We start from the raw sequence: 11760 nt of genomic DNA on the forward strand, positions 1-11760 counted from the left end.
AGAGTTACCAAATTCATCAAATATAACATGAGTGGTCTCCTCTACCACTAGTGTCCTTTTATTAAAAACTTAAAAGGATTTTCTAACATTTGAGTACACTAGGAAGACTCCTTCATTAGATTTGGGGTTAAAGTTCCCTAGTAGATATTTCCCATTATTAGGAATGAACACTTTACATCCAAATACATGGAGTTGAGAGAGGTTGGATGTCATACCCTAAAGAATTTCTTAGGGTGTCTTGTTCAGCTTGAATCTAACATTAACCCTATTCAAAACATAATAGGTTATATCCATCGCTTCTACCTAGAAGTATTTAGGAAGTGAGTACTCAGCTAATATGACTCTAGCAGCTTCTACCAAGGTCCTATTCTTTCTTTCAGCAACCCCATTCTATTGAGGGGTTCTAGGAACTGAAAAATTGTGATATATCCCTTATTTCTTAAAGTAAGATTCAAATTTCTCATTCTCAAATTCTCTATCATGATCACTGTGAATTATCGAAATATCAAAACCTAGCTTCCTTTAAATTTAATTTGATAATGATCTAAATTTCTCAAATGATTCACTTTTATGGGATAAGAATCTAACCTAGGTAAACCTCTAGTAATCATTAACAATCACATACCCAAAAACTTTTCCTCATAAGGTTGCAGTACTAATGGATCCAAAGAGATCTATATGAAGAACTTTTAAAGGTTTGCTAGTGTTAATATCCTTGATTGAGTGGAAGGAGGATTTGACTTGCTTTCCTAACTGATAGGTATCACACAAGTGGTCCTTGGTGAACTCTAGTTTGGGTATGGCTCTCACTAACTCTTTTTTGGATGATTTTCTAAAAATTTTCATGCTTGTATGACATAATTTCCTATGCCATAATCATGATTCATCAGTAACAATTTTTAGGCAAAGAGAAGTGTTAATGTTGAAAAGAGTGATGTGCTTTGCGAGGTGTAAAGCAATTCTAAATTAAATTTATTTGGGAAAATTAGGAATTAAGTTTAAATTTCAATTCAGAGATTGAACAGACCATTAGGGATATTATATTTCCTTGAAAGACAGGAATAAAATCTTCTAACGAGTTCAGACTCAAAATTATGAATTTTCTCTTGAATGTCATAGTCCGATTTAAGGGAGGACCACATATGAACCCGGAGGGTCAAAATGAAGTTCAGTTAAATATCAGACTACTATAATCAAGAGAAGTGATCATTATTTTCATATTCGAACTTATGTTAACACTTGATATATCTTCCCAAAGGAAGAAGATATCATCAATTAGAAATCATTTGATTATGACGATAACAATGTTTATAAATTAGATTTCCCAAATTAAAAAATATCAATTGAATTTTAAAAATTTTGATTTATTTGTGTTGGTGGAATTTTTTTTAAAAAAGAAACTTTTGGAAAAACATAAACATATTTGGGGAATTTGATTTTAAACTTATGGTCTCAAAATCGAATGACTTGTTATAAATGATATATTGCCTCTAAAGGAAAATATATCATTCGTTGACGAGTTTAGATAAAATAATTCATAGTGATTGTAGTGATTGAATTTAAGGGAGAATTATATATGACCCTAAAGGGTTGAAATGAGATTCTGACAATATTCAGCAACTATAATTCAGATGAAAGATCATTAATTTCATATTCTAAATCACAATAAGGAATCATAAATCTCTTCAAAGAGAGAAAATATCAACTACTATTGATTGATGGAATATGATAATAATGATCATTGAAAACTCAATTTTCCCTAAATAAGATTAATTTTTAAATTTTGAAAATTGATTTTGAAAAGGTGGGTGTGGATTCTAAAACTCCTACAAGCATAAGCCCTCATAGTTAATTACATCATAGGGAATCAAAGTCCCCTATGAAAACAGTCGTTTAAAAAAATGACAAAATTTTGTTTGGAAACTTCCTAGGAGTGATGTCAAAACTGATGAAATGAAATTTTAAATGGGATTGGAGCAAGATTGAATGCTTATTTTGGGGTCAAAGGAAGAAGTGTAGGAGGCACTTTGGGATTCTAAAATAATTCAGAAGTTCCCAGACCTAAGCTAATTTTTGGGCTTTAAATTTTGGATTAATAGAAAATTTAGTTTGAGTTGAGCATTTTATTATTAATTTAGGATTATATTCTCAGAGGTTGGGGTCTTTTGATTTAGAATCTTTCCCAAATCCTAAATATTAATTAGGCACCAAATAATGGTGACTCAAACCTAACTTATATAGTGCAAAAAACCTAGACTTACCCTGGCCTGGATTGGGGAGCTAGCAAACCACCTAGGCAAATTTAAATCCATGAGTCCGGTCTTTTTTATGAAAGAGTGGTAGGAACATTTTTTATTAAGATTTTTAAGAATCAGGACCAATATCTAGAGCTTGTTCTAATTTGTTCCTTGACTTATGTATAGTAAAAATGCTAAAGTAGAATGCAATTAAAGTTTTAGACATACTTTTAAATTAGTTTCCAATGCAATGCATTCTGATTGACTCAATTAAAAGCATAAAATGACATGAAGCAATTTTTGAAAAAGGCTTGAAAAAATACTTTTTCCTAGGGATTGCATAATATCTCCTTGATAGATCTGCACCCTCAAAGGCCAGGTGGTTTGCCAAAATCCACAAGAGGGGAGGTGCCTAACATGGAAGATAAGGTAAAAATATGCTTCTTTGATCGTTAGAGTTTTTTGTTATTTAAAATTTATTTTGGTTTTAGTAGAAAATTTTTTGGCGTACCCTCACATGCCTCCGCATATCCAGGCTAAAGAAAAATCAACACACAAGCACTAAAAAAGTTGGAAAAGTCAGCAAGATCCTATATGCAAGTAATGTATATTAAACATCAATAAATATAATTAATTCTCAAATTAATATCTGTAGAAAAGTGCCCTATTTATTACAAACTAGAATTATATAAATTAAAAGTGGTGATGTACCACAAACCACAAACCCATAATCTAATCCTAGGATAGACGCAAATAGACTTTGAGTGGGATACTCTTCTATATTTAGCTCCTTGGTCTCCTCCTCTTCAGACTCCTTGGAGTCATTGCACTTGGATATCCAAATGGGAAAGACAACTCTACTCCAAAAGGGGAGGTTATTTTCCCACTTTGGGTAGTGTAATGATCTAAAATTGAACTTCCAAATGAAAAAGAACTATCCCGCAAAGTGGTATCCTTTCCTCTTATGAATTCAATTTTGGGTCTAAGTATCCCAAACTCAAAGACTCTATTACAAATCTTAACTTTAAATAAATTACATTAATATAAAAAGGAAAATGCTAGACTTTTCTATAGGGTTATCCTAAGCATTTAAATATAAAATAATCATAATCAATTATATAATGAAATTAAAATACTCAATCCAGCCATGCTAAGCCATGCTCTTATTTATTTGAGGGCTAATCAGCAGAAGGACCTGTAACATTTATAATGATTATTATTTATTAACCTCTTTTTGTTGTCCTATATGAGCACGACCACCTGCAAAAAACCCAATGAGCATCCAGATCATTCCAAACCTAAGGGTAATCTAATTTCCCATCACATTAATCCATAAAGTATAAAAAAGTAAATAAATACACCAATCAACTTCAGTCACAACTTGTAATGAAAACTTGGAAAACACAGCACAAATTAGTAAATTAAACACTTGCCTTGCCTAGGTTTGAGTTGGTTGTCCTTGTAAATCATCTAAAGTGTGTGTAGAAGGCACTGTGGCTAGGGTAGATCCTAAACTGGATTATTTGTTGAGGTTGTCTAATGTTTATATTTTTTTAAAGGTTAAAGGGGAGATTTATGTTTGTGTTTAAATATTAACGTGTTAAATGTTTAATTAAGATATATTTTAACAATTAAGTGATTATTACCTTCGTTACTCATCGAGGCCATGAAGTTTATTTCACCTTCTTTGGGGCTAAGTTAATAGCCTTGTAGGCATGGATTACCTAGTAGCAAACAGGGTAAATTAAGTAGATTTAGTCAATTAGAAATTAAGGGTTGATTAATATTAATTAATTTAATTAATTATTGATTTTGAAAGTTAAATTAATTTATATTTTCCATCAACATGTACGAGGCGTTGTGCCACCAAGTTGGAGGAATATAACGTCCTTAAGACACATAGCCCCGCAGCTTGGAGTAGTCCATCCTAAAAATCTTACTGATGTAGTTGAATTAAAGATTTTAATTTAGTTAAAGAATTGAAAATGATTTGATTTAAAGTTTTGCACTCCATTGAATTCATTCATGGTGTTGTGCCACTAAGCTCAAGGAACTAGTCCTTCTTAGGACACATAGCCACATAACCCGGAGTAGTCCAACTAATAACTTCATATTTCAAGTTGTTATTATGTATCAGAATGTTGGTTAATAATTTTATTCATAAAATTAAAGTTTTTTAAGGAATTTTTATAAATTATTGGATTCTTTTAAAATTATTAGACTTATTTTAATGTGTTAATTAAGGCATTAAAAGTTGGCTTTTTAAATTAAAGTTAAATTTGAAGGTTTTAGAATTTTAATAAATATTAGACCTTATGATGAGTTGTTAGACTATTAGTTGCTTAATTTGGAGTTTTCTATGAAATTTTATGATTTTTTAAAGTTCAGACCAAAATTTGAGCTATAGTTGACCGGAGAGTTGAATTTTTCACATTGACTTGATTTTGGAAGTTAATATTTTTATAAAATATTAGATTTTAATTAGAGTTCAATAGATTTGAGTTTGATTGATTTGGAATTATCTGGAATTAATGCTTTTTCAAAGTTTAAGTTTTTTTTTAAATTGCCGTAATTAAGGAGATTTTTAGATTTTAATTCAAATCAGCCTCAAACCTCTTAGAATCATCCCCAAAGGTCAGAAATGGTCTGAGGGGATGTTTCCAAGCATTTATATATTTTTTCAATTTTTTAAATATTTTAAATTAATTAGTTGGATTAATTATTTATTTTTAATAAAAATTAAATTTATATTAAATTAAGGGTTTAATCATAATGCTTTTATTATTTTTGGATTGAGGGTTTATTTTTTAGAATTTTGATGTTTTATTTATAGTTTTTGGATTTGTTTTTAATTAATTATGAATTTTTGAAATCATAAGTCTAAGTAAGGGTTAACTTAGGATTACTTGCACTTAGGTCCTAATTGACTTCAAGACTAACAAACTCCTAATCTAAATGGGTAATGTCATTATATTTCAGTGTTATAGTTTCTACACCTATTGGACACATGACTTAGTCCATAAAATTTTTTAAATACTCTAAGCTTATTTTTTAGTTTTAGTCCTTATTTATTTCACTAGGTTGATTGGTTTCAAATAAAAGTTCAACTAACCCTTTATAAAACACATATAAAGGCACAAACATCACACTCAAGTCCCTAGAACTATGAGAGCCTAAGCTAAGTACATTTGTGCATCCTATACATACACTTAATAAAAATAATTAACATAAACAATAGTTTGATTAATGAATAGTTTAAACATAAATATTCATTAATCTTTCCCCACAATTTCTATCTATATATGCTATGAAAGTTCATTAGGGTTGTTAAGCCCTTATGAACTAGCCCGAGGCTAACTGATAGGGGGGGGGGGGGAATTGATAATTTTAAAAAACCTTAAACAAAAAGTAAAATTTTGAGTTATTTTAAAACATTAAATCATACGTTCACCCACAAGAAAATAAAGTTCATAAATTAAAGTGCAGAAATATAATAAGAAAGAACACACCATATTTTATGGTGGTTCGGTCAACTTGACTTACGTCCACTCCCCGGAGCCTCTCCTCTTGGCATTACTGTCAAACACAGTGACTCTCCTTTTTCTCCCACAGTAAGGCAGAGAAGCCTTTGTAAACTCCTTTCCACCAACCTCGGTGAGGAAGAGAACCCGAATTCATTCGCTTTCTCCTGAAGTAGGCAGAGAACCCAGACTCCTTTTGTTTTCTCCTAAAGCAGGCAGAGAACCTTGATCAATTACTAAAGAAGACCTCCCTAGAGCCTCCAAGGAACCAGGGATGATGACTCAGATTCTTTCTTGGAGCAACCTTTTTGAACCCCTCACAAACTCCCCCTCACAAGATCATCTCTCTCTTTCCCAAGCTCTCCTACTCCTTTTGGCTCTCTTAGGTTAGGACAACAATAAAAGATCTATTCTTGAATAATCAAGAGATCTTATAAAGAAGGGCTTAAAATTTATCCTAATTTGCAACTTGTCATCAAAGATCCTTCTATACGATTAGTGTATTTTGAGCCAATTCGACCAGGACAATCTAGGAGGGCTGAACGATTTGAAGCCTTATTTTTTCTGATCATTTAGGATGATGTAGACAGAATTCTATATGATTAGTTTATATAACATTTAGAACATCATTCTAGTCATCCAGAAGATACATGTTGGATGATAAATAAACATAATATATCGTCCAAGACGATTCTTTAATCATCCTATATAATAGGGATTTTCATCCAGCACATAATTCTGGTCATCCACATGAAACACCTGGATAATAGTGAATTTCAATGATCATCTAGCATATCATTCTGGTCATCCATGTGATCTAGGAGATGATTAAGATTTTTCTAATTAATCATCCAGGATGATCCTGCGATTGTCTGGGATGATATGGTCGATCAAATTAAACCTTAATTTCTTTCCTTAATCACCTAACTAATTTATGCATGATTGTAATTGAATTGTCCCGGATGATTTGGGATCATCCTATATCTTTTCCAAAAATAATAACATAACTAAAATTGTTTGGCAGCTAATTCTTTATGATTTGAGCATATCACTTAAGATGATATAAATATTGTCTAGGACAATTTGCTTAATGCGACTGACTTAATGTAGACGTCTTAATTAGGGTTTCTGATTTTAATATATCATCCAGGATGATTTTTGGATCATCCTGTACGATGTGATCAAAATATAAAAACTCTTAGTCCTATAGAATTTCTCTCCTAAGTGTGTGTGCAATATTTCTTAATATCGGGAACCATATTATTATATTTGACTCAACAAAAGGTAAAAATACTAGAATTACACTCACATACTTACTCAATTCTAATCTACCCAATACTGAGATGGTTTGATTTGCAATCGATCTTGTGGACCTGAAGTGTTAGTGGGTAGGGCAATAATAGAGAACCAAAAATGCCATAAATGTTTGTTATCATCAAATCTATAATTCTTGAATCTAGTTTTATAATAATCTCCCCCTTTTTAATGATGACAAATATTTGTTAGAAAATTCAACTCAAACAGATTAATGAAAAAAAAAGTAAAGGAGAATAGTATGAACATGAACCAAGCAATGGAAATTTTACTAAAAATAAGTAGGTGGTACAAACACTAAACAACAGTAGTATGAAAAATATTAATATAATGAACTAACACTAATACTTTTCCCCCTTTTGACATCATAAAAAAGAGGAAATAGAAAATAGACACAAAGAAAAAAATATAACATAGAAACTAACAATAATATAAGAAAAACATCACATAAAAATATCAAAATAGATTACAAGTATGAGGGTCCCTTATCAGGCGAAGGAGGAGGTGGTGGTGGCTGAAAAAAACTTTGGATGGAAGCAAACTACTTCCCAAACCATGTCATATCCTAGTCATGCTACTGCTGTTGGTGTGCCACATATACATGTAATCTAGCAACATCTGTCGCATGCTGCTGCTCCTATACAACAATGTAAGAGTCAAACCTAGCCTCCCATTGAACGAATTGCTCCACCAACTGATCCAACAGTGAATGCTAGTGGATTAAAATAGATACATGAACAGGTGCAGGAGCAGGTACAGGAGCATCTTCCTCTTCAGCTCCCTTAGCCTCCTCGTGCCCCAGATGTAGATAAGTGATGTGAAGAACATGGAAGGAGCTATTGGTGTAGTAAACAGGCTGATAATCTGGTGGGGTAGAATATTGAAAATTGTATTTAGTTTCTAGGATAAAATCTATGATGTGTCCTAAGACAAGATTGGGATTTTTAGTGCTCTGGATCCCTAATATTGGTCAAGTGCTCAATATATCGAAAGAGAAGATCAATGGCATTGAACTCCCTATGGGCCATTATATAAAAGGTGGTGATTAAGAGTAGGGGAGTGATGTGGATATGGTCACCTAAATTTGGGATTACTGAGGTTCTAAAAACATGTTGGATTGTCCTAGCATACTTGACTAAGGTGCTTGACACCCCATCATGGTAGGAGATATTTGTGTGTCTCAGTAGTTTTTGGAAGGGCCCCAATCATGATCAAGATATGAAGATAAAATATGAATATTTTCTCCAGTAGTAGAGAGTTGGAGGAGTTCATGAAATCCTGATAGGTGATCTCTACCGGACGTCTATATATATAATACTATAGGGAGGTGTAGCTAGAGTTAATCCTAAAACTAGCAAAGAACTCATATAATAGTTCATAGTTGAAAGGGAAAGCCAGAGTCAGAATGAAAGTGAGGGAGGTGTGAGAGAATAGATCAAGTACCGGGTAAGTGAGTGTTCAAGGATTGATGATCCTTGAAGGTGTGATCCTAGTGGTTTTGTATCAAAGATAAGTGGCTTGGTCAGCCGCCTTAGTGAAATGAGGATTGACAGACGCCCTCAAGAAACTATCGATCACCATCTTAGACCTTTTCCCAGAAGCCATTGATAAGGATTTAGAACTTGAGGGAGAATGAAAGAGGGATTGAAGCATTTAGGGGTGAGACAATTATTTGAATTCAGTTATTTATAAAGAATTGGCCATATCGTCCAAGACGATCATACGAATTTAGGATGTCTGGGATGATTAGTTAGAAAGGCGATCCTATCGTCCATGATGATTAGACATTTTTTTAAGGTGATTAGACTCAGGTGATCATCCGGAGGAGTCATGCTGGATTACCATTGATGAAATGGATCATCTAGGATGATTAGGTGGATCATCCAGGATGATCAATAATAATGCATCGTACCGGTCAAATTTAAAATATGTAACCATTTTTTCCACATGGATTGTTCAGGATGAATAAGTGAATCATTCAGGGTGATCATAAATAATTGAGCAGGATTCAATTAGATCATCCAGGATAATGTGGATCATCCAGGACGATCAAAGATGATTGAGTCAGACTAACCATTAGATGGTTGATGAAGGGTGATTTGATGATATCATCTAGGATGATATGAATATCGTCCATGATGATGTGATAAAAAAATTAAAATTTTGATGATGGAGGGAGGTGATCAGAAGGTGACCCAAACATAAAAACCTAGTAAAAATCAAATATAAAATAATAAAAGATGATGAAATTGATAAAAAGAACAAAAAAAAATTTTTAATCGAAAGTAAGAATATGATAAATTTTCCATGTGATTGAATTAAAAATTTGTAAATAATGAGTTAACATCATCGAAATCTGAAAAATGATAGAAAAACCAATCCTGTTATCCACAGCTCGGATTCCCTACAGGGTAAAGATCTTTGGAAAATAAAAATCTAACTCAAAAAGAAAATCAACCAAGAAAAGTGATCTATTCAATATTTCGTTCTAGAAAATATATCTGAAAGAGTAATGTACCAAAGTAATTAGTCAAAATTAAGGGTTTAAAAAATTAAGTGATTGAAGATATCAAGTGACTTTAGAATTCTTCTAAGATTTAAAGGTTTTAAAGAGAAGGAAGCTTGATTTTTGTGGGCTCACTTTATGCCTCTTGTCAATTGTTTGGCACACTTTACATATCTTTTAATTTTTAATGCACTTTGTGTATCTTTCAATTTTTTTTGTAATCATTGCGCATCTTTTCACTTTTTCTTTTTGGGTTCATTTTATGTCTTTTGTCATTTTTGTGAGCAAGCTCCCTTTCGAAACCTTTAATGACTCTCAATTATGAGAACATCTTTTGGATAACAGAGAAGAAAATCTCACTCTCTAATATAAGGAAGAATAGACCATAAATTAGAATCATATTTATATGATAAATGCAACAACATGATCAAGAAATGCTTGAAAGTGATTTAATGTCTTTGAACGTCATTCATATGAGATAGATTACTATAGGAAGATAAAAAAGATGTCAATTTCAAAGTCCTATTTTTAATTTAAAAAAGATTTTTTGCTTTGAAAAGAAACTTACACCTCTAAAGGAGTTAGAGGAAGGAAACAATCAACGGTATTTCTTCCTTTAACTGATATAGGAATGTCAATCATTGATTACAAATTAAAAAAACATAAAATATCATTTCAATAGTGATCAAAAGAAAATTGAAAGAAAAATAAAGACATAAAAGATAAAAATATGAAAAATAATAACAAATAAATAAAAAATCATTAATCTAAGCAAAACAAAAGAAATGTTAGAAACAAAAGAAAAATCAGAATGCAAAAACAAGAAAAAGATTAGAAAATATAAAGTTTGGAGTTCATATATCATCAAGTCCATATATTTATGTCAGTTACACCCAATCTAGTCCTTAAGATATTAAATGTGTCAAAGACCAATGGTTTAGTAAATATTTCAGCCAGTTGGTTTTCAGTTGTTACATGGTGTAACTCTATATCTCCTTTGGTAATATGGTCCCTAATAAATTAATGCCTTATGTCAATGTGTTTGGTCCTTAAGTGTTGGATAGGATTTTTAGAGATGCGGATGGCACTAGTGTTGTCACATAGAATTTAAATTATACCTACAGGTAATCCTAAATCCAAAATTTGTTGCATCAACCAAAGGACTTGGGCCGCATAACTTCCTAAGGAAATATACTCAGCTTCAGCAGTGGAAAGTGTAACAGAGTTTTATTCTCTACTAGACCGTGAGAATAAGGATTTTCCTACAAATTTATAAGTTCTAGAACTACTCTTTCTATCCATCCTACACCCTACAAAATTAGAATCAGAATATCTAATAATTTCAAAAGAAGTATTGTGCCTATGATACCATATTCCTAAGTTTTGGGTCCCTAAGAGATATATGAGGATTCTCTTCAGTGTAGTCAAGTGGGATTCTTTAGGATCAGCTTAGAATCTAGCATAGAGACAAATACTAAATATTATATCATGTTGGCTAGCAGTCAAGTAAAATAGTGATCCAATCATTCCTCTATACTTCTTTTGATCAATAAATTTTCCATTTGAATCCTTATCTAACTGAATACTGGAGCTCATAGGAGTGTTTATTAGCTTGACTTTATCCATTTCATTTTTCTTTAAGATATCTATGATATACTTTAACTGATTAAGAAAGGTTCCCTCATCAAATTGTCTTATGTTAAACCCCAAAAGTTGGACAATTCTCCCATCATACTTATCTCAAATTCCTTACTCATTATTTTAGAAGGGTCTCCTAAGATCAGTTCTTTAGAATATCTCAAATAATATCTCTAATCTTTAGGTAAAGTGTGTTGAAATTTTACCCTTTCCTCTAAATTTGTAGGTTCTAATCCTTGGGTAATCTCACCTACTACATCAGTATTTTGAGGCTCTATCCTTTTATCTAGATTTGTACTTTCTACTCCTTAGGAAATTTCTCCCACTTCATCTTCTTCCTCAACTCTAGACTTCTTAGGACCAAATTCATCAAACACTATATGAGTAGTCTCCTCACCACAAATTGTTGAGTCTAGTAATTAGGTTGTTAAGCCTAAGTGAATGTCCCAAGGCTACCAAGAGGGGGGGTGAATTGGTAGTTTAAAAATTTAAGTACCCTTTTGAAAATTATTAAACCGAAATAAAAATTTCTTTTAAATTTTGT

This window comes from Dendrobium catenatum, unplaced genomic scaffold, assembly GCF_001605985.2.
Source record: "Dendrobium catenatum unplaced genomic scaffold, ASM160598v2 fragScaff_scaffold_114, whole genome shotgun sequence".
Lineage (NCBI taxonomy): Eukaryota > Viridiplantae > Streptophyta > Magnoliopsida > Asparagales > Orchidaceae > Dendrobium > Dendrobium catenatum.